This window comes from Aythya fuligula, chromosome 5 (genome assembly GCF_009819795.1).
Source record: "Aythya fuligula isolate bAytFul2 chromosome 5, bAytFul2.pri, whole genome shotgun sequence".
NCBI lineage: Eukaryota > Metazoa > Chordata > Aves > Anseriformes > Anatidae > Aythya > Aythya fuligula.
Window position 1 is genome coordinate 59,809,089 of NC_045563.1, and position 22,290 is coordinate 59,831,378.

The 22,290-nt window shown below is 41.9% G+C and overlaps 1 protein-coding gene across 3 annotated transcripts in view; it reads right to left on the reverse strand.

Moving 5' to 3' along the window:
• Positions 1-22,290, reverse strand: part of KCNC1 (potassium voltage-gated channel subfamily C member 1) — a 102,688-nt gene that overhangs the window by 33,861 nt on the left and 46,537 nt on the right. The window lies entirely within an intron of this gene.

Here is a 22,290-nt window from a genome sequence, read left to right on the forward strand (position 1 = left end):
GGGGCTAAGTGCCTTTGCTTTCCTCTCCTTGCCTTGCAGACCGTGCCACTGGTTGGGTGCACAAAGGAAAAGACACCCTTGTAAGAGAACATGCGATCAGTGCTCTTTGTCCAAGAGGAGCACAGTGCCAAGACTCTGAGCTGCTTGACTCTTGCTGGGTTGTGTCCTCCATGGTCATCAGAGCTGCGTGTGCAGCTGTGTTGTTTTATTAGCTCTGCAAAAGTTTGCAGTCTGAAATCAACTAAAATTCTGAGTTTCTGAGTTCCCTCAGATGTTTACTTTGAGCAGTGGTGTCAGCAGTGCAAGATCATGTGAAGGACCAGCAAGGAACTAATATAAGTATCTGGTGTAGAGAAGTCTCGAAAGCAGGTGGAGAAAGTTTGAAAACAGAAGTTAACATGGCTTGTTCTTTGCCTTATTCTTAACCCTCAGCAGCTTCTCAGCCCCATCATATACAGTTCTTTCAGATGTGGGGGATTGGCAAGGCTAAAAAGCTGCCTTTAAAAACCCATAGATATTTAGGCAGATGTCATGGGATTTAATGCAGCTACTGGATTATGAAGGTGCTTGGTTTATTTTCCCTGTGCAATATATTCTTGCTTATGAGCGTGATGTTATGGTGCTCTTGGTGTTCTTGTGTAATGACCACTAGCATGAGTCATTTTCCTTGCTACTTGCTCAGAAAATGCAGTTCATTCTTTTCTTCACATACACACACACAGTTCTTGATAGTATTAAGGATAGGTGTTGCTTTAACCCAGAGCCTCTGGCTTATCGGATGAGGCATCATTCTTACAATTTCTTACCAATTTTGGAAGCAAGAAGTGATAAAATGTATATTTTGTACTTCCTCCTGCTGCTGGGAGGCCTTTCCAGGGTTATTCAGGCGATTATATGGGATGAACATCTCTTCCTTTGAGGCAGCATTCCAGAGTGGAATACTTTGTAGCCTCACCATCTTCTTTCAACCCATTTTTCCTATTTACCTGCTGCTTTGTTTTGCTGTGCTTTTCCCTCCTTTGTCAAAGTGCCCTTCAGGTTGTTGCAGGCTGCTTTGTTATCCCTTCAGGCTGTTGCTCAGCAAAGATGGATTTAGTGAGCTGGTTCAGTCTGTCTCCTTACTCTGTTACTCCAGCCTGCAGAGGTATCTTTTGGTTTTGGGCATGATTGTCTTAGAAAGGAGAATGCTGGAACCTCTTCAAAGCTCAGTTTAGATTGGAATATTTTTTAATTTGAGTATTAACTTTTTCCATGATATTTTTTTTTTTAGTAGAGTTAAAATATTATTGTTGGTATTGATGGGGATAATCTGGTATCGTGCACAGGCACATTCAAGTTGGTAGCACGTTACAAGGATTTTACTTTTGAGTACCATGGTTAAAAAATGTAATTAGTCTGCCGGTTTGTCTGCCTCTCAAACCTACTCAACAAGCAGCTCAAGTACAAGATGTTCTTGTCTGCTGCAACTGACAGATACGCTGCACTTCCCCAGCCCTCCCCATTGCCTGCCAGACAGGGATCTGTATCGAGATAGTTGAGCTACAAGAACATAAAGAGGATCTAGGCTGACTCAGTGCCTCACGGATGCAAGAAGTATCACGCAATGTATTTGTTACAGCATCATGCTCTTAGAAGTGGACTTGAATTTCTCACTTGCTCTCTGGGGTTGAATATTTTCAACACTGACTACAGGGCTGTTCTTCCCAGCTCTCAGTAATTTTAAATGGAAGCCATGTGGCTGAACTGCCCTCCCCGGGCCCTGAAAATGCCAGCTGGTGTTGTTACTCATACAGGGTTTGGGAAGTGGCCTGGTTCCATTGATCCTCCATGGGATCCCGTTGATCCCAATGAGGGCCAGGACCCTTTAAGTGAGATGATCAGTAAAGGCTGGGCTAAAATAGAAGAGAAATGGATCACAGCTGGGGAAGCAGAGAGGTGTTGCTTTGTAACACCTGCCTTGTTTTCCAGAAAGCCTCATGTAGCCTAAGGTGGTATTATCAGCAATTAGGGAAAAGAGGGGTTAACAGCTGATCTGCTGGAAGGCAATGCTGGAGTTTCCCTCCGCTCCTGACACAGTAAATTTCATAACCATTTCTTTTTCTAAGACATAAATGGCTGTTGGGTTGACTCTTCGGACCGTAGTCTTGTATGCAGACATTCAGATCAAGCCCCCATTTCATCATAATTCGATCACATTTGGCAAAAGTGCCAGGGTAGAGAACGTGGAGAACCACAACCTCTTAAGAACAGTTAAGGATGGTGGCAGCAGGAGCTGGAAAACAGCCTTCCTTCTTCTGCTGTGCACAGGCAGACTGCTTGGCTTTGCCATGGCTGCCTTATTCTGACCCTCCAAACCCTTTCGCTATTTGACTTTTATGTGCAGTCAGCTTCTGTTCCCTGGGATCCCTGTCTCATCTGTGCATGAATGTGTGAAAGGGGAGAGGTATTCGTTCTGAGGTCCTTCTGCTATTTCAAAAATAGGAATAGGCTGGAGCCTTCTGAAAAGGTAGCAAGTTCTTATAACACCAGGTGCATTTATTGCTGGGTTAAAAAAACATAATCAAGACTATCGATGCAAAACAACTAGTCTGTGTCTTGGAAGACAAAATCTTTTTGTTCTCTCCCACTCTGAAAGATTACTATTGTGAGGAAGGAAAGAAATACAAAATGGGGAGAAGGTGGCGTGTCTAAACGGTTCATAGTGGGTAGCTTTAAAATAAGGCATCTCTTTCATTCTTGCAAATGGATTGACAGAAGCTGTTGTTAGATTATGTCAGCCTTTTTTCCTATGTACACTGCAGCACAAATACTAAATTCTCTAAATTGCCCTCAACAGGAGCTTCACCAGTACTGCAGTGACTGGATCTCACGTGGGAATACCTGCTGTAGCTTTCAGCTGACTGCTTTGGCTAGCCTAGCAGCACAGCCCAAGCCTGCCTGCTGCTTGCCTGGAGGTTTTAATGTGTCCTGTGGCCAAAGTTTAAGGGCTGATTTTACTCATGAGAGCAAGTTCTTTGAGGGAGGGAGGTATTTCTATAGGTCAAGTGCAAGATTGCGCTTTCACTCTCTTATTTCTTACTGCCAGTTTCCCTTTCTCTTCATTCTAGGTTTCACCCTGTATAGCTGAGGTGAGGGGCAGTATCCATGGAGGTGGGAAGGAGCTCGTGACGCCAACAAGGAAACACGACATAGCACTAGTTAGGTTTCTGCTGCTTGGCAGCAAATAAATACGACTTGGGAACAGCAGAGGGAATACTGAAAGGAAGAGCAGGTAGCTGAGCTGAGTTGGGATTTAACACAATAATTCTTTTATCCATCCTCTGCTCCTTACTAATTTTATACTCAAAAATTGAAGAGTAAGGAACTGAACAAAAATCCCTAGATCTCAGTGAGATTATTCCCTATGTTGGCATGTTAGGTTTGACACTGTGTAACTTCCATGTTGTATATGCTTGGTAGTCTACTGACCCTTATGCATTGAGCAAGGACTGGTGGGACCACAGGAAAAGGTGTGATGGGAAGTGGGCTTTATTTCTAGGGCCATGGAGATACAGATTCCTTAATTAGTGTAAAAAGGTTTTTCTTTATCTACCCAACCTTATTTGTTTGCTTGTTTTATTTTCACTTTTTCAGGAATGCTGATTAGGTGAATCTGTATTTTTATGCAACTTACTCAGAAAAAGCTCTTTTCAAAGCTTTCAGCTGAGTGTAAAGGAAGAAAAACTTGTTCTGTTTTTTCCTAAATCAGCCAAGTCAGGCTTGAAATGACCAGGTGCTCTGTTGCACTGGGAGAACAAAAAAAGGAATAAAATCACTATGGATATAACTTGCTTTGAAAGAGATACTGTCAAAGTAGAAAGCACATTAAAATAAAATCTTCACCGTGAGCATTTCAGAATCAGCATTTCACGTCATCACATGGAACGTGCCACTGAAATTCCAGAGACTGCCTGCAAGCCGTGCCTGTGCCTGATGGCACGTGCATCAACCACACTGTTACTCTGCCTAGCTCCCCACAGTGCCCCAGCTGCAGCCAGCTCTCCCTTCACATGCGTCACCCTCAGTTCCTCCAGCTGTTCCTTGCACCATGGAATCAGGTTAGGCAGTTTTATGCCTTTACTGTTTGCAGGTGACACTTTGATTTTCAGTCAGCTAAAAACCTACTGCACAAGGTACGCTCCTGGCTGCTGTTGATGCTGATGCTTTCCAGAACCTCAGAGGTGTGAGGCTGCCTACCAGATGTCAGGGGACAGTAGGGTTTTTTTCAGCCATTATGATGGGCTTTGTTGCTTTAAATAAAAGAAAGTATGCAGGGGGATATGTTTGTATGCAAATAACATCAGTGCAACCAAACTGCACTAAAATTATAGAAAAATGCATAGTGGTTGGACAACAAGGTATTAGTGCGGGTTTCTACTGCTTTTCCCTAAAGCTTTTCAGACCAGTGTTAGACTTTGATATGCGTTGATCATCTCTGAAAATTAGTTTTTCAGTTACAAGGTGACACAGCATAGGTTGTAGAAGCCACTCTCCTGGACCTGCTGCTTTGGATCCTTTTCCTGCTGGCACTGGTGATTACAATCTTGCTGTTGGTTTCTGGACCTGGAGGAAGGGGTAGTGCAGCAGCAGGATTCCAGAGTAAAAGCCCAGTACGAGATATAGTGTCTGACATTTTGGTAATAATGCCTATTGATTTTAGATTTGTGATGCTTATTTCTTTGTCTGTTTTCTCACGTAATATTAGCAAGGTCCTAATCCAGTGAGCAGAGCTGCTCACACAAACCTCAGTGTGGTGGAACTTACTTCCACGGTGATCAGTCAGATTGTGGAATTGGCCTCAATGCCAATAACTTATCGCATGTGATTACTTGCAGGATTTTGCCCTAATTTAAGGGGGAGTAAAATGTATAGTTAAAGAGGGGAGAATAAAAAGACAGTGTTCTGCTCCTCTTCCCATACAAACCCGTGGCAAACAGCAATAGTCCTGTGCTAAGTAGTTTTTCTCATGAGCGTATCTCAAAATTACTTACAAAAGAGGATAGCATGAATCCTCCCTTTGTGGATGGGGAGGACTGAGCAACAGGATGAAAAATCTTGTTTTGTTTTTCACCACTGAAATGGACGTGTTTATAGGAACCTAATGAATACAGCCTAGGACCTCAGTATGAAATATAGGAATGTCAGGAATGTCCCTTGAGGACAGGTATTACTTTTAAGCTACAAAGGCAGTGAGCATTCAGGTGTGACTGAGTATAATTCATTAGATCTGTTTCTTCAAAAATTGTGTGAAGCTAAAAGTTTTAAATGGGGCAGGAGCCAGCTGACTTCTAAAATAGCAGAGCACTGTGGCTTATGATGCTTCTATTCAGTGGCTGATTAACAGTCCAGCTTTAATAGGACAGCAAAAGAAAATGCAAACATCAGTCTTCAGTGGCTTTAACCTATTTGACGTGATTTGAAGCTAGGGCTGTTCAGAAAACGAAGGTCTGTAGTCCATTGCATGCTGTTTTAGAACTAGAACGAGAGCGTTTTTATGCATCTTTAAGGACATCGTGTTTCAAGAACAACGATAGGGACTGACGGCATGTTTTTCCCCTGACTCAGTAATTAAAGACCTAATGAGACTGGTAAATGATATGGCCTTCACTTCACAATTTTATTTGTAGACTTGTAACTTATTTAAAAGAGCATAGCTGAATAAAATTGGTGAAGACATAGCTTTGTTAGTGGTGTGTGTGTGGGATTTCTTTTTTTTTTAATCCTCACTATGACTGTAAATCCAGCAGTTTTCAGGAAAGCACTTTATTGTGTTTCAGGCTGTATTTGGGGTACAGCTCTCAGCCATTGACTTAAAATTATGTACAGTCTGTGTTTTCCCTCTCCAATGTCCACATCAGAGCAAATTACAGTAACAAAGGAGGCTAGTGAGATAACAGGAATATCACAACTAAAGGTAATTAGCACCTTGGGAAATCAATTCCCAAGCAAGGAGACTGGTGGGGGAGCAAGGACCAACTGCACATGCATACACTGTGTTCGCAAGTCTGCTTGCTGGCTCTGTTCAGGGAGAATTCATACAAGTTTTGCTACGTCTGGTATGCAGAGTAGGTCTTATGGAAATAGTTCAAGAAAGACTTTGAAGACTGGATGATCACAATTGTCTTGGCAGGCTGTCCTTTTAGCTTGGGCATCAAGATATTCATAATAGACTTCTTTGTCATAGAGGGTTATATTTACAAAACAGTACATGCATTAAAAAAAAAAAAAAAAGGAAAAAGAAGTTGGCCATTTCTTCTGAAGCGGTCAAAGAAAAAACATACTGCGATTATGGACTTTGTCTGCTCCTTGCACCGGGCTACGTGCGTAGAAGCATCCAAAATTAAAGAATGCTTTCTGTTGTGGAAATCTTACTTTCCTTTGTAAGCAGGAATTGAAACCAAATTATGTCAATACTTTTGCCATTTATCAGTATACTTTTTTTTTGTTGTTGAAACTGGTAGACATTTATGGCTTGTTTCAGTGAGTAGAAAATTCAACTTCTGGTGTCTGTGGAGCCATACATCACGTGCTCTGTCTAAAGCTGTTTGCAGACACTGGCATAATTGTGAACCTTTAATTAAGCCAGACTCACTCCTAAAAACTCAGTCTGTAGGTTTTCCCTTTCTCATTATCTTGTCATGTATTTGATGTTGATCTTGGAGTGGATGGAAACTTCACCCTTTCTACCTGTAATCAATTAATTACGTTTTGTAGAAGCTATTGAAGTGATACCAAAACTATGAGTTCCTGTGTTAGGGGAGAGACATGTTTGCTTAATGCGTTGAGTTCGTGCTGGTGCTAAGTGAAAAGAATGGCTGATTCGTTTCAAAGAGACCTGTGCTCCAAAGCTTTTGCATCTGCAAAAACAATGTGGATCTCCAGAGACCTGACATGTATCTGTCAAAATTAAAATTTGATGTCCTATGAGGAGATAACTGGTGGTTGTTTACTTTCTTGGGTTGGATAGCAAGAGATTTTGGAAGTATCCTTCTAAACCACTACCCGAACCTAGCAGTTTGATCAGTTTCTTCCCTTCTGAAGAGCAGCTGTCAAATACTAGGATGGGAACATCCAGTAATTCCTTGGTTTCTCCCCTTCTCCACTGTCTCCACTGCTTTCTCCACTTCTTTTGCCTGTGAATACGCACCCAAATTCACATAGACCGAAATGCTGGTCCTTCATGGCAGGGAAATACCTATCCTTTTAAACTAGGTTCCTGACTCAAATGCTGCGGTGTGGGTCTCCTGAGGACAGAACATGATGTCCCATATTTACGAGGGACTGCCAAGAAATACCATCAGAGAGGCAGGCAGTGAAATTCCTGGGCATGCTCGGGGCTGGCTAGTGCCAGTGATGGAGGAAAGCAGCCAGTTCCCAGTGGGAGGCAGGTGGGGGATTGGCAGTTGTTGATTTTTTAAAGGGAAAGAGAAGGGCTGAGTTAAAGCAAAGACACATATACAGTGAGCACTAAGCAAATCCCACTCCAGAATTTATATAGCAAGGTGGCATTGTTGGCTTCAGCTTCAAAATACTGGCTTGCGTGTGTTTGTAGGTCTGTGCTGTGAAGATACCTGCACCTTCCTCTGTCCCTCTTCATTTTATACTGAACTATATATCCTTGAGAGAACAAATGCTGCAACAGCAGGGTTACAGTGTCCGTCAGACAGGTTTTGGTTATGCATGTGAAGTCCAAGGCCTTCTCCTTTATTAGGTTACAGCTGGCATTAGTTTCTCCCTAGCCAAAACTAGGGCATTTGACAGCAGGTGGCAAAAGGCAGAAACTTCGTTGCTAAGACTTTGCCTGTGTGCCGATCATCTCTGGCGACCAGCAGAAATAACCAGGCTTAGTAGCTCTGTCTGAACTCACGTATCTTTTTTTTTTTCTTTTTTTTTCTTTTTTTTTTTTTCACTAATGAAGCATCAGAAGAACAGCCTGCACTATTCTCCCAGCCAGTCTGAGGCAAGTCACCCCCCCAGCTGTTACTGGGAGAAGTCCTGTGTTTTTCCAGCATGCTGTAGCCTCGTTAATCCTTGTTAAATTGGAATTGGAGACAGTGGGGAGCAGGGGGTCATTGCAACAGGACCAGAACAGCTGCAGTTGTATGCACAAAAAGGGATATTTCACAGTGGCAGCAGCACCCTCTCCGTGGTCCTCAGACCTCCCTGACCCCATCTCTTAACACAGAGGTTCAGCCACCTACCAGCAGAGGAAGGTGAGCTCTGCAAACATACTGCAGAGCAGTGGGCATACACAAGAGAATTGGCGTGTAAATAAGTGGTGGGACAGAGCACGTTTGCTTGTTTGTTTTTACTATATCTAGGAAAGCTTCATTATCTTTTTATGCGAGTTTCACGTTTATTCTCAGTTCAGCTTCTTGACAGGAAAATAAACCTAGTGGCTGGATGGCGTTTTGCTCAGGGCTGTGTACTACCAATGAGACAGGCACTCAGCACTGCGGTATGCACCTGGCAGCCCATGTAGCGCGCTCACATTGCTCTGAGAAGCCCTTCTCTGCTGCTGAGTTATAGCGTGTGTGGCAGCACAAAAAATAAAAAAAAAAAAAAAACTCTTCACATGTAATAAAGCAGTGAGCAAGCCAAATAAAATGGGCAGTAAGCTCAGCAAATAATGGAGTAGTATAAAATAATCCCAAGTGCTAGAGAAATCCACAGTAAAGAAATTGCCACCTGGTAACTGGGGAGAGGCCTTCCATGTTGGTACTAATTTTCTCTTCCTTCTCATTTTTCTGCGTTTAATTATGATAGGGTGCACCCGGAGCAGACAATTTATGTAGCATAATGATCCTACAGAACAATTAGTTTTATCTGAGGATATTTAGGGATAGAGATCTTATTGTTCAAGCAGTTTCTGTGCACAGTACTAGGTGTGAATGGCTTTTATGCAGCCTATTTAAAAAAGGTTTCATTCTTTTTGCATCTTTGTAGATTGGCAAGATGTTTTGAGGATACAAGTGGGTATCCCAGCAGTAAAGCTGCTCAGCATTTTAGCTTACTATTCTCAAAGCAATTTACATGGATTTAAGTGGGTATCAATGAACTGATTGTCACATAAGGTGAAAGCTCTTATCCAACGGATTAGGCAATAGGCAACACTGAACCCTGGACCAGGGGAAAACGAAGAGAATGCAGCTTATTTTCTGTTACTCTAGACAGCCTTGGATTTCATCTCAGATCCTGGTTTTAACAACACAGAGCTCCGCTTGGAGTCTAAGTGCAGACAACCAGATAACTTAATAATTGCAAAACATCTCTGGACTGCCTAGAATCACAGAAAAGCTACAAAACTGGCTCCCCCAAAAAGTAAATATCACAAAAATCAGCACTTGCAAAAATCACAGAAAGTGAAGTGTCAGTGTGCCTTACGGGGTCTGCAGAGAAAACAGCCCTGAGCTTTGTGTGTGTCAAATCTTGTAAATCTAGAAGCTCTGAAGGACCCACAGTGGGCATTTTGTGGACCCTCATCTGCATAATTTACTGTGTTCCTACACTTGTAATGTTTCTCCCTCTAGACTGGACTCTTAGAACATGTATAAAGTGTGCTGCAGAGGTGCAAGCTATGAACTGCTCGTAAGTTATTTTCTAGCTTGCTGAAGGAGTCATCTTAGCAGGAGCCTGTTAAGTGTTGCTTATCCTGTTGAGATTCCATTTCCCAGACACTTACAGTTGGAATTGCTTTTACAAGCCAGCCATTTTCCTCAGCTGGCACTGCTATGTTATTAATATGCTTGCCTTGCTCCATGAAGATATTTTTTCAGTGTAAGATGAAGTTTAGTTGACAAGCTTTCAAGACTTTTTTTTTTCTTTTTGCACCAAAATGGCAGCTAGTAGCAACCAGCTTATAAGCTTTTATTTTTCATCATTAAACTTGCATCATCTACTAGAACATAACACTTTGATAGATGGGCTACTACAAGCACTCTGTTGGCTAGACTGCTCAAGCCTGTTATCAGCTACGTATGTACTGCTGGGTGCTGCACTCCATGTGTGCCATGCTAGCTTTAAATTAAACTTGCATTCCAGTTATTATCCCAGAAATGAAATGAAGACCAAGTATATTAAGACTATTGCTAAGGTCAACAGCAAATTTCTGTAGTTATTGACAAAATAACTGCTCCTACTTAGCTGCACATGGTGACAAACCCTGACGTGAAGAACATCTCCAGAGAGACGAGTTGAAAGAGAAGCAGAAGAAGCCCAGAGAAGTTCAAGGACATGCCATGCTCACCCAGCTGGAGGTTAATGGCAGAACCTGCTGGTGTCCTGACCTGCCAGGACAAGAGGCTTAGAGGTCTGGACTGCATTCAGTTAACAGAAGTTGCACTATTTTTCTAACCTTGTTGTCATTAAAGTAGGATTTAATCTCAGGTAATGTGGCTTTTTGTGCAGAAAGGGGGAGAGTTATAAATTACAGTTTCTTGCATTATGCTGCACCTTCTCTCCATGGATATTAAAGCACTTGACAGATTAATTAAGACATACAACTCTCATAGGAGATCCACAGTGCACGAAAAGCTGTTGAGTTACCATACCTTAATGAGTTTTGGGTGTCATCTGAGCTGCTCAAGGTGACAGGGAGCGCCCTTACCCCACTGTGAATACAAAGAAGGGTTCATTGCTATAAATCCACTGGAGGATATTTAAATCATAAAGGTGTCTCCTAATGACTCTGCACTAAGCCATAGCTCAGTCTGAAGGTTCAGCTATAGGTTCATGCTCAGATAATCACGCTGCAACACAAGTCCTTTTTCCAGAAGGTGGGTGAATGGCAAGTAACTAAAGGCCAGGCTCTGAAATGGGCTTCCCTGCTTTGAGTGTGGCCAAGGGTCAAGGTTGCACCCAGAACGCTAGGGGGTACTCTCAGATCTTCTACTGCAATGGGAGCCGAGCTTTGGCTGCTTCCGGTTGTTAGGGATGAGTCATTCAGAAAATTCTGGTTTTGTCCAAATGTACAGGTGGTGACAGTCCCAGGAAAAGAATAGAGCTTTGAGGGTGTTAGCTGCAGGAGCTGGGGTTTTTGTAAGTGAACCAAAGTGCATTGGGAAAACCCAGTGCTCTTCCCAAGCGGATGGGATGGGGCACAGGATTTCCAAAGATTCCTCCCAAAAGATGGCTCTGTATCCTAAGATGCAAATGGATGCCTTCAGGTCTTTAGAAATAACAACTGGAACCTAATTTGAGAAGCCAACCGTGCCTTTTACTCCTCCATATCTACACTTGCCCTCTGTGGCAGGTTACAAGCAGCTACTTCTTGGATCTCATTTTCGAAAGCTTCTGTGGGAATACGGGGCCGGCAGCGGCAGGCAGAAGCATCAGACATCCCCTCTGGTACGCAGTGAGACCTATCAACATGGGATTCCTGTCTCCCAGGAAAGAACACCTGCTGTGGACTGAATAAAAAAGAAGCAGGTGGGGGAAGAGAGCTCGATTCACCTGGGTAGCTGTGCCGATCAGCATTACTGGGGGTTATGGACGTGCATGAGAGGAGAGCGTGGCTCACGGCCTCCAGAGCTGTCATGAAGGAAGCGTCAGGGTGCCCAGGCAAGCAGAAGGCACAGAAGGGGATCTGCAGGGTTGCTGCTCTGCCATAACGGTTGACTTGAGTTGTCAGTTTGTGGTAATGTGATGTATGCATTAAAAAAAAAGGCTATAACAACAACAAAAAAACCCTCCGTAAAACCACTGTCAGGAACAAACGCTAATCTTTAAGCCTCACGCACAATATGTGACAGAACTATTTATATTTTTAGTGCCATCCTGTCTCCCCCTGGCTCGTGGCTCCATCTTTCCTGTCCCCTTGGCCGTGCCCGTTGAGAGCAGCACTCCCAACTGGCTCGCATCTGTCGTGTTCCTGTCCTGGACTTCCCTTTCTGCCATTTGGTTGAGTTGTGATCCAGGGCAGTTGGACGCCTTGCCCTCACATGCCGTTTCAAAATGCCAGGGACAGAAGATATGCTGCAGGCTGAGGGGACGATCCAAAGCCATTTGGGCTTTTGGATCGAGCCTTTTTGTTTTAAAAGCTGGCAGCGAGGCTGGGGACTGTGTGCTGAGCAAGCGTGGCTTCAGGTCACCGAGTTAGTTGTTTCTGTGATGGACTGGTCCATGTAGCTGTGAGGCGTGCTGGCCTCCTCGAGGAGAATTTTGTCCTCTTTCCTCCTTTTTTTTTGTAATAAATTATCTGTTGCAGGGGTGAAGAAAAAATAGCATTCAAATTACACTTGGACTAACGTGACTGCTTTAGAAGGATAAATAAAATAAGCAGCAAAAGCAGGAGCTTGGAGCTCTGTCACTTCCAAAAGTGCCCCCCAACCGTGCCCCCTCGTCTTCCTCTAATCCATCCCCATGGCAGTCCCCTGCTCTTCTCAAATCCCTGCAATTTTCCCTATCAGGTAATGGTTCGTGCTTCTGTTATTTCAAAATATGGCTGCTGACCTTTCTCAGGCTTTTCTAGGTGCTTCCAAAAAGGAGAGACCTCCTGGTTGTGGGATGGAAAGCCAAACTCCGGAGCTCTGGTGGACAGACAGCTTCACTGTCCTCAGCACTGCGAGGTGAGAGGTGGGATTTCATTTCTGTCCCCCTTGTCTCCCTCACCCTACTGTGACAGCATGGCAGAGCTCACTGACATCCTCAGGGGACAGGTTTCCATTAACAAGACCCCCGTGGACCTCAGGCATCCCCTGCAGCCTCTAGCAGTGTGCTGTGGGCTGCTCTGGGGTTGAGCACAGTCCTGAAGCAGCTCTGAGAGCATCCTGACTGCCAGCAGCAGGACAGCCTGTGCTGCCATTTCCTCTGTCCCCCAGATCCAAGCAGCTGCTGCTGTTGTGTTGTGTCTTCAGGACAGGCAGGAGGGCCTCCTCCTTCTTAATGATGTTTAATCAGTGTAAGAAAAAAACAAAGTAGCCAGGATACCCTCTGGCTTGGCTCTGCGTTGTGCAGCCAGGCTCTCTGCTGCAGCTCTCTGGAAACTCTCTACAGATCTTCCTCAGTTATAATATGCAGTAATTTCTCCTTCTCCTCAGACTTCTGTAGAGACCTGCTGATGGGAGTGGACTGGGCAGTACTTTGGAAGGTATTCCCACTCATCTCTTTTTTTCTTCTTTTTTTTAAACTCCAACAAGTAGCTTAACAAAGGCTTCTAAATCTGGGGTAGCTGGAGGAGTATTGAAGGGAAGCAGTTGTGTATTTTTTTTTTACATAGTAACACTGTTTAGTTTCTCTCTTTTCCATTAGCTGAAGCCCCAAAACAGACAAAATAGTTAAAAAAAAAAAAAAAAAAAAAAAAAAAGCCTTAAACCAGATCAAGCAAGTATCACTGATAGATATTTGGCATAGGCTATCCATATCAAACAAAGATAACAAATCAGAATGAAGAGGAGAAAGTAATTGCTTCCATTTGTCTGTGCTATTCATATCAATGTTGCAGATTAATACATTTTACAGGATTTGGAAGGCTTTCAAAAGCCAGTATTGCAGTGGGATCGTCCCTATAGCAATATCTCAAAGCAGCTGCTACTAGAGAGCGGATGAAGAACGTGAAGCATGTTTTCTGATTAGCTTCAAGTTTATTTCTGTTCCATCTCACCAGCTCTGATATTCCATCTCAGCACTAAATGCTTCCTCAGATTGATAAGGGCAGAACTGAGCAATTGCTTATCTGCTGAACACATTTTGGACTTAAACTTCTTCTCTCCTGTATTTATAGTAACTCTTTTCACATAATTAGCAAATCTGTTTCATTTTAGGAGCAGATTTTCATATCCAGTTGCCTAAAGCTGTTGCAGGGGAATACGAACATTCACTTGCTTTCCCAAAACTGACGTTTGCTCAGGCAGTGCAAGGACTTGAATGTTCAGCTATTCGTTTGCATTTTCAGCTCCCAAGCAAGCACAGACACTATTTTTACATGTAAAAATGACTCTGGTATATTTAAACAATAAAGGCAACGTTTCAGATAAGCACCAGAAATTAAATTCCATCCTTTAAAAGACATTGTTGCCAACCATGCGCACATCATTGCAAATTGACCAGTAATGTTGCATTTCCATTTTGCATTACATTGACCAGTAATTTTCCATTTCTAACCAAATGCTTATGAAGTAGAAACCCATCCGTACAATGGCTGTGCTGCAATATGCGTAAAAGCCTGGGACCTGTGTGCTGGGTTTTGCATACAGCAAGATGAGACGCCCAGCTGCCAGGAGGAACACGCATGGCACAAATGTGAGGCTCACCTCGCCATGTCATACTGGGCATACACAATGACTAAGGACTTTTCCAGCTTCTGACCAAAGTATTTCTAGCATTGATAAGGCAGAAAAAGTACACCACGTTTTAGTATGCAAATTAGAAACCAATGCAAGTCATTTTAGATCTAATTGCCTTTTTAATGCATGTCTGAATTTATTGTTCACATTATGAAGCTATCCTCCCTGGTGATGTGTTCTCTACCTCCATGATGTTAAATGCACAGATCTATTTTAGAATATTCAACCAAGAATAGATTTTTTTTTTTAATGCAGTTTCCATTTTGAGAATTCAAAGCTCTATTTAACTTTGGAAAACTTTTTTAAAGTCTTTTTTTTTCTTTTAGTTGAAATACACTTTAAAGGTCTTGCAGAAAAGTGTACGTTACTTATATTTTCCATTGAAAATTAGGATGGTTCTTTTGCTGTGAAACCAAACACAGGAAAGTCAGTATTCATTGTTGTGGTGTTTCTTTTTCTGACCACAGCAGTAATTCTGTATTGGTTTTCTCATTTTTAAGCTGTCTTGAATGGCAAGTTTAACACTGACCCAATGCATGGGGTGTCTCCAAGCAATACCAATGGGCCTGCATAAAGAAATTGCTCTGACAGCTAAGTTATTGGAGTTGTGGAGAAGGGGTGTTAATTTATGGCTGCTTTTATGGGGGGGGTTACATGCGTGTGTGTATGAGCAGAGCTCCACTGAGTTGAGCTATACTGGCTGATGATCTGTCTCAGTACATAGGAAGATTTATTTCTGATGTAATCACATCTTCAGTCAAGCTCTCCTCTTTTAGCAGTGCCCACTGACTAGGTTAGAAATGATTGTTTCCCCCCTGCTCACTCTTTTTATTTTAGAAGTTGGTCTCTTTCTTGCTAAATATATGGAGGTCAGCATGTTTTATCCTGTATTGGTTAGCCTTTTTCTTTCCTTGTACTTTATCTTGGGTTCCCTCTGGTCTTCTGTGCCAGTCCCCTGGGTCTGCTAATCACAGTGTTGCTTTCCCTCAGTGTGCCCAGTCAGCCTCACCAGCTGTCCCTCTGCTTTGAGAAAGCACTGCAGCAAAAGCTGTCCCTGCTGCTTAATGTAAGGCTCAATAGTGCTGTGATTTCACCTGGCTTTCAACACCTAGTTAATAGGCTGCTAAACATTTTGGAACATGTAAGGTAAAGCTGGTGCTGACAATACCTAAATGCCTTTCTAATTAGGAGCCAGGTGCTACATTGGGCAGTGTAGGTGACAACAGAAAATGAGTTTGAAAGTAAATACACAGCCTTCAAATTTTAGAAGATATGTTGCATTCTACAGAAACATTAACAGTTGAAGCTACCACTGACAGCTTTCATCTTAACTGGCAGGTTTAATCCTTACAGTTCGGAATAGATTTTGAAGTCCTTACATGGATGTCATCACCAGTATGCTTACAGGGTGACTGTATTTTGAAAAGTTATTTATGTCAAGCCGTTTTGCCAGGCTGAGGACACAAAATGGACTTGTTTTGTCTCTGGAGTGACTGCAGTGACCTTAGTAATGAGCCTCCCTAGAAAAGCTGCAATGTGTTCCTTAATCAAGGAAACGAGCTTGAAGTCATTCCCTTCCCTTCTTCCTCTGAGTAAGTTATTGACTGAAGAAAGAAACTGAGGCACAAAGAAAATACCATTGTACAATGTTTTTTTTCGACATTAGAAGTCTAAAGACAGAAAAAAGCGAACCAAAATAAGTGTGGCCTGTTTGTTCAGAGCTGCCAAAATATAAGATTAGATGCTTAACTGTGAAAAGGCAAATACTTGCTGAAATATTCTGTCTCATGCTAAACCCATGGTTGGAAGTAAAAGCGAATTTTATGATTCTTAGCTTTGTGATTTAACGACAAGATCCTTGAATTAATTTTCTTGAAGTATGTAGATATTTATTAATATCTATTACCTGCATGTCTGCTTCTACGTACCTTAGAAACAAGGAAATATTCCAAATGCAACCACTGTTAAATAAATCTGGAATGTAAACACGCGCTTCTACGTTAAGATCATACTGGATGCAAGAAATATTTATAAGGTGCCAACACCACTGTGGTTTCGTTCAAAAAGCTTTCTGTCCATTCTTGTACATGAGACAGGCATATTTTATAATTCCACACTGTCTTTACCTGCACTGTCCTGTTCAGAGGAACGCACAGGGCTGTGACTAGCTGATATATAACTTGCATCTCCTTGAATATTATCTTTAATATCTTCTCATTATTTTCTGTATGTGTGCGAGCTTCTCTTAAAAAAAAATAAAATAAAATAAATGGTTAGGTACCATAATGCTGTCATAAATTGCCTTCCTTAGGGCCCAAGAAACAATGTGTGATGTCCTCTTGCATCCTATCCTCCCCCCTGCAAAAGCCTCTAATGACGTAAGTGCACACAACCAGTCCAAGACTCGAATGATGTCAAGGTTTTTCACAGCTTCGCAACAAACTTCCTTCTGGCAGTGTCTCACTTAGTCTTTCTCAGTACTTATTGGTAAAATGTGATTCATACTACGTCCATTTTTCCTTAGCTTTTGACAGTCCTATCCAGACTGTACGCTCTAGATATAGTCCGTGTCTCGCTATGCCTTGCCGTGCTTAGAACTACATCTGTCATCTCAGGGACCTGGATAAGGCATTATCAATAACGAATGCAGAAGCTAATGGAATTGCCACTGCAATAAAATGCCTCAGCTTTGTCCCTGAGGATGGGTACGTTCACATCATAAGCAGGGTTGATGGCAAAGGAGGAAGAATCTGGCAAATAGCAAGGGAAAAGCTCTATCACTTGCTGATGAATTGCATACTGAGAAGTTGTTTATATCTGAAGCTCTTTGTTACGCTTTCATGATATGTTATCATCAGCCCTCAGAAATACAGTCCAGACCTTTCTGGTGCTCAGTGCTTTGAGCTTTTAGGACAAATGCTTCTGCAAATTAAGATGAGTTGAGGAGAAAAGCTTAGGTCTGCTCTTGGCAACGGGATTTCACATAGAACTTGAGGCTTCCTTCTAGCAAGAGGGAAGCTATAGCCAAGACTTGTGACTGTGCTGTCATTCTTTTTAATATCTGGGCAGTTTCTATGATACTCATTGGAATGTGGCTGCCTTCCCATTCACCATAGGGAAGAATCGATAATTGGTAAGTGTTGATGTTTGCAAGCATCTTAAGGTGTGGTTTTTTGTTTGTTTGTTTTTGCATATTGAATGAGTAGGAAAGAAGGCCAGCTCCAACAGACAAGGCACAAAGGTGCCATTGCTCCCTCGAAGAATGACTACATGGGTCTTCAGCACAGGCTTCCTGTCCTTTCCTTATTCTGTTGTGTTTGTGACCTCAGTATGAAACTGACTTACCACAGGTCTGTATCATATGGCTTTGAACAGAATTGTTTTATTCAGATGATGAGGCAAACAGTCACAATTTTTGTTGACTATCTTCAGACTGCAGTAAAGACAGAAGACTAGTTTCCTCTGTGTTACAAATCAACCTAACTTCCATTTTTAAAGCAATCACAGTACTTTAAACCAGAGCAACAGGCTTTTTCTCCTTAACTTTTTATCATGAAAGATTCCGAGTGCTCAGATATGTGCTGTCCTAGAGACTAAACTCCTTGTTTGGTTCTTGAGGTAATGATAGTGGTTTCAAGCAGGGAGAACTTTGTCTTGCATATTGTATCATGTTGGTCTGTATAAGATGATCTTTGCCCCTAATTAAATGAAGATTTGTACAAGCTAGGCCAAGAAGCTGTTGACAAGATCATCACAAATCATTGATTTCATTAATGAAAGGAGCATAAATGCAGGTTTTTTTGGGGAATAGTAGCAACCAGGAGGCTGTCCTGATGTAGAAGGGTTTCAGCACAGTGTTCAGAGCACTTTGTTTTAGCGTTCACATTTTTTGCCTAGAAAAGCCATCTGTCCATGGGAAGTCTTCTCTGTGTCTATGAAGTGCCCTGTCAACAGGAGGCAGCGAGCAATCATGCCTTTTTGGAATACTGCACCTCTGAGAAAACAGTCAAAATGCAGGAAATCAAAGCTCTAATTGTATTAATAAGACGTGTAGTATAATTTGTAGCTTATATCTAAATGACTTATTGCAGGTGGACATGAGGTCCATCCAGTATTTATGCATGGAGGATTCTACTGGCTGGAGCATGAAGCATCTTTGGGAGATGTCTCTGCTCAGACTGCATTGGAAATTAACTCCTTCTAAAGAGACGGTGACATTGTTAAATTCAAGGCAAACAGGCTGTTTGTCAAAAAGCTAGGGAGGGGATCCAGAGAAGATTTTTTGGAAGCAAAAAAGGGGAATGCTTCTTGACCAAGGAAATACAAGATGTTCTAGTTAAAAAGGTGAAATGGAAAGCAAGGGAGAGAAAAAGGACTTGAGGAGGTCAAGAGCAAAGATGAGGAGTTTAGGAGAAATTGAGGACGAGCAAAGGTCAGTCAGGGAAGCTGCTGTGGAGAGTGAGCTTGTTCAAGAAGTGAGTCAAACTAAGGGACTTTGGAAAAAAAATGGTAAGCCTGAATTTAATAATGATAATTTCCAGTGCAAAACAAAGCTAGCTAAATGTGTAGGGAAGAAGTAAGAGGATTGAAGCAGCAGAATAGGACCCCTAATGATTACTCATTTTTAAATGTTGGAGAAGAAAAAGGAAGGAAGAATCAAGAGTGGAAGAGTGCAATGAGAAGGACAGCAAGATGGGGGAGTAGAGACTGAGGAGGTGAAGGAGAGGAGAGGAGAATGATATCCATCTTGTGGCCGATTGAGAGTAAGAGCACTGGGCAAGTATTTTGAATAAAACAAAAATGGAGAAGTTGGCCAACACAACAGGATATGTCTTGGGCATGGCTGGAGATAGGGAATGCTTGTGCTCATATTTGGGGAAAAAATAGGTCTAGGAAACAGATCTAATACGCTCCTTAAGATTCTTGAAAAATTTCCACTGATTATCCTGATCATTTGCATATAGGTACAGATATGCATAAAGCAGAGGAGACTGCAGAGAGAGGAGGAAAAGGCCAAGAATAAAACTCTCAGAAAGTTGAAAACAGTGTGGGTAGAGGGGAGAATGAGGAAGAAGGAACAAAAATCAAAATACATAACAGCAAAGTGATTTCAATAGAGGTAGCGGCCCTTAGAGTTGCACGTCTTTTCTAGGTCTAATCATCTTCATATAGATGTGAGCTGGCAAGGTACAAAATTATTGTAAGTGATTCTAAATTGTGATTAACTTGACAGACTGATTATATTTGATTGTGTTGATTATGGTTATTAAAATAATTTTTCTCTGATGAAAAAAATATATCCTCATAGTTTAATTGCAAGTATCCAAAACGTAGATTTAACAAATTACTTATGCCTTCTGCTTAAAAGTTCCAAGTGTGAGGGGGAGTGGGGAAACAAACAGATGCAAAGCATAACTATTTGCTATAAGGTGCTTGGAAGGAACTCTCTTCTGGACAACTTAGTTTAGTTAGACAACATCTTCCTTGCTGCTCCCCGAAGCAGCGCGGGTTACAAATCAGAGGAACCGTTCTGCTGCCACTTTGAATTGAAATGCTTGCACACTTCATGTGAGTCGTAAGGGGGTTTTCTGGGGAAAATAAGAAACGCTGTCTTGTGATGTGGAAGGACTGTTTCTGTAATAAAGTATGTTGGCACTGGCACTGGGCTCTGGGCTCAGCGGAGCCCCATCATCCTCTTTGTCCTCCGAGCGACTTTGTGTCCTCTGGTCTCAAGCTGTGAGCTGCACGGTTTGTCCCTGGGGGGCAGCTCAGGGTTCCCAACCTGGAAAGCTTTGACTTTCCCATTTTACTGGTTTATGGTGCCACAGGAAAATCTCCTTTTCTATTCAGGTCTACAGCCATGTTTTACTAGGAACTATCCCAACACTGTATCTAGGTGTAATCCCTGCCCTCAGAAAGTTTCAGTCAAAATAAATAATTGAGGTGATATTTGGGAAAGTGAAAAGAGGATGACCTGGAGATGGTCAAAAATCGAGATAGCAGCGAAGTTTTCCCTGAGAAAGTAAAAAGGCAATTTTGTATCATTTTTCTGCACTCAAATGTCGACATTTATTCTTTGCTGCCTTTTTTCTAGCACTGCTCATGCACATTCTGACTCCTGGAGTGTAAGTTTGGTCAGAGAGACCAAATGAAATCCGTATTATTAAGCATTCAGTATAATTAAGTGCAATTTTTTTTAAACCAAAATGAAATATTAATTGTAAAACTTAATGCACATGAGTAATTATCAGCTAAGGAGCCATTAATTAGCATTCTGTATCAGGTCTGGAGGTTTGCCATGCCTGGGACTGTGTTCATGAAAGCTGTGCACTTGCTCATTTTTTGTGACATAAAACCATGTAGGCCTCAATTTAGAGACAGCCAGAATCTAAGTCCTCAAGTCAGTCCTAACTATATGGTATGGCCATTATTTCTCAGAAAATATATAGCAGAGCTCAGTTGCCATTGACAGAAGAAAATTTCACACAAATTACTGCAATTTTTCTGTATGAACCAAGAACTTGAGTTTCATGAAGGTAATCCCTAATGGAAGCTACTACTTCCTAACTCCTTCTCCCAGGTGTAGCATTTGCTAACAATTTATGTGCATTTTTTATTTAAAAACTGCTCTTTTTAGGTGAGGCTGCATGTGACTGTAACCAAGATAAAAGAAACATCTGAGGTTTTTTAAGGGACTAGGATTTGTGTTGCATGTCTTGAGCTCCTTGCAAGCAAATGAGATCTATTCAGAGAGCTTGAAAATTGGTGCTACTTGGCAGTGGGATCCAGTGCAATCATTCAGACTGAGTGGCGGATCTGTCATTTTGAAAGACCAGGAACAGCCCTATTTAAAAGTGATTAAAAACAAATTCCTGGGTTCACCATGTAGCTCTGGTGTGGTGTTCTAGAAATCAGGGGGGTTGATAATCTGGGATAAGATAACGTGTGTTGGTTGCCTTCTGAGCCACTTGTATAAAATGAAAAATTCTTGTGCTATGTGTCATAGTGTCTTCATTAGTGTTGGAAATGGTTTCGACAGCTCAGTAGGTGGCACTTTCTCTTAAAATCTGTACCCTCTATGTTGAATTAGTGGCCCCCTTTCAAGTCCAAAATACTTGAAGATAAAATCTCACTCTGATTTTAAGCTGGTGAAACATTGGGAAGGGCAGAGGGAAGAGAAGTGCAACGCTTCACAGCTGTGTCTGCAATCTAGTACCGAGCCTAAAGGAGGTGGTACCGTTGCCAGCTGTGTTGACTGACGAGGGTTTGCACCTAGCACCCATGCAAATCTCACAGGTTATAGAAGGTCTGACTTGGGCCCCTCGGCTTTGGAAGTCTTTACTTTTTGATATGAGGGGCAAAAAGGAGAAAATGAGGAAAGAGAGGAAAGTGCGAAAGAAAAGAAGGCAGAGAAAGTGATGACTTGAAATGAAAGTTGGGACAGATATTTCTTTGGTAAGAAAAATAAAAGGCCTATGAACTAAATTAAAAAAAATAATAATAATTGTAGATTACATGCCACATGATAATGTTGACAGGAGGTGGGAGACAGTAGATAACATTCCCGAGTTTCTCTGTAGTTTTTCTTCATTCATGAATGTTCTCCTTGTGATTTGGCAAGTCTAGAGTATTTTTTGTGTGTGCACATATCTGATTTTAAAATGGTACACGTGCCCAAGTGACTTAGGAGGCTAAGGGCAATTTCAGCCAGACTTAAGCTATATTTCTCACAATGCCTATGGGATTTGAGGTCTGTGACTTTTTGATAAATGGACTTTGACTTGTCCATAACTGCAATTCTTCTAGAAAACCTTTTAAATCTTTACAGAACTATCTACTTTTCTTTCCCAAACTGCCATAATTTGCCCCCAAATTTTCTAAGTAAATTAAAAAGAATTTTTATCCAAATATGGTTCAATTTTCTAGTTTCTGGAAACGACCTGATGCTGCAGAAGGTATGTTTTGTTTG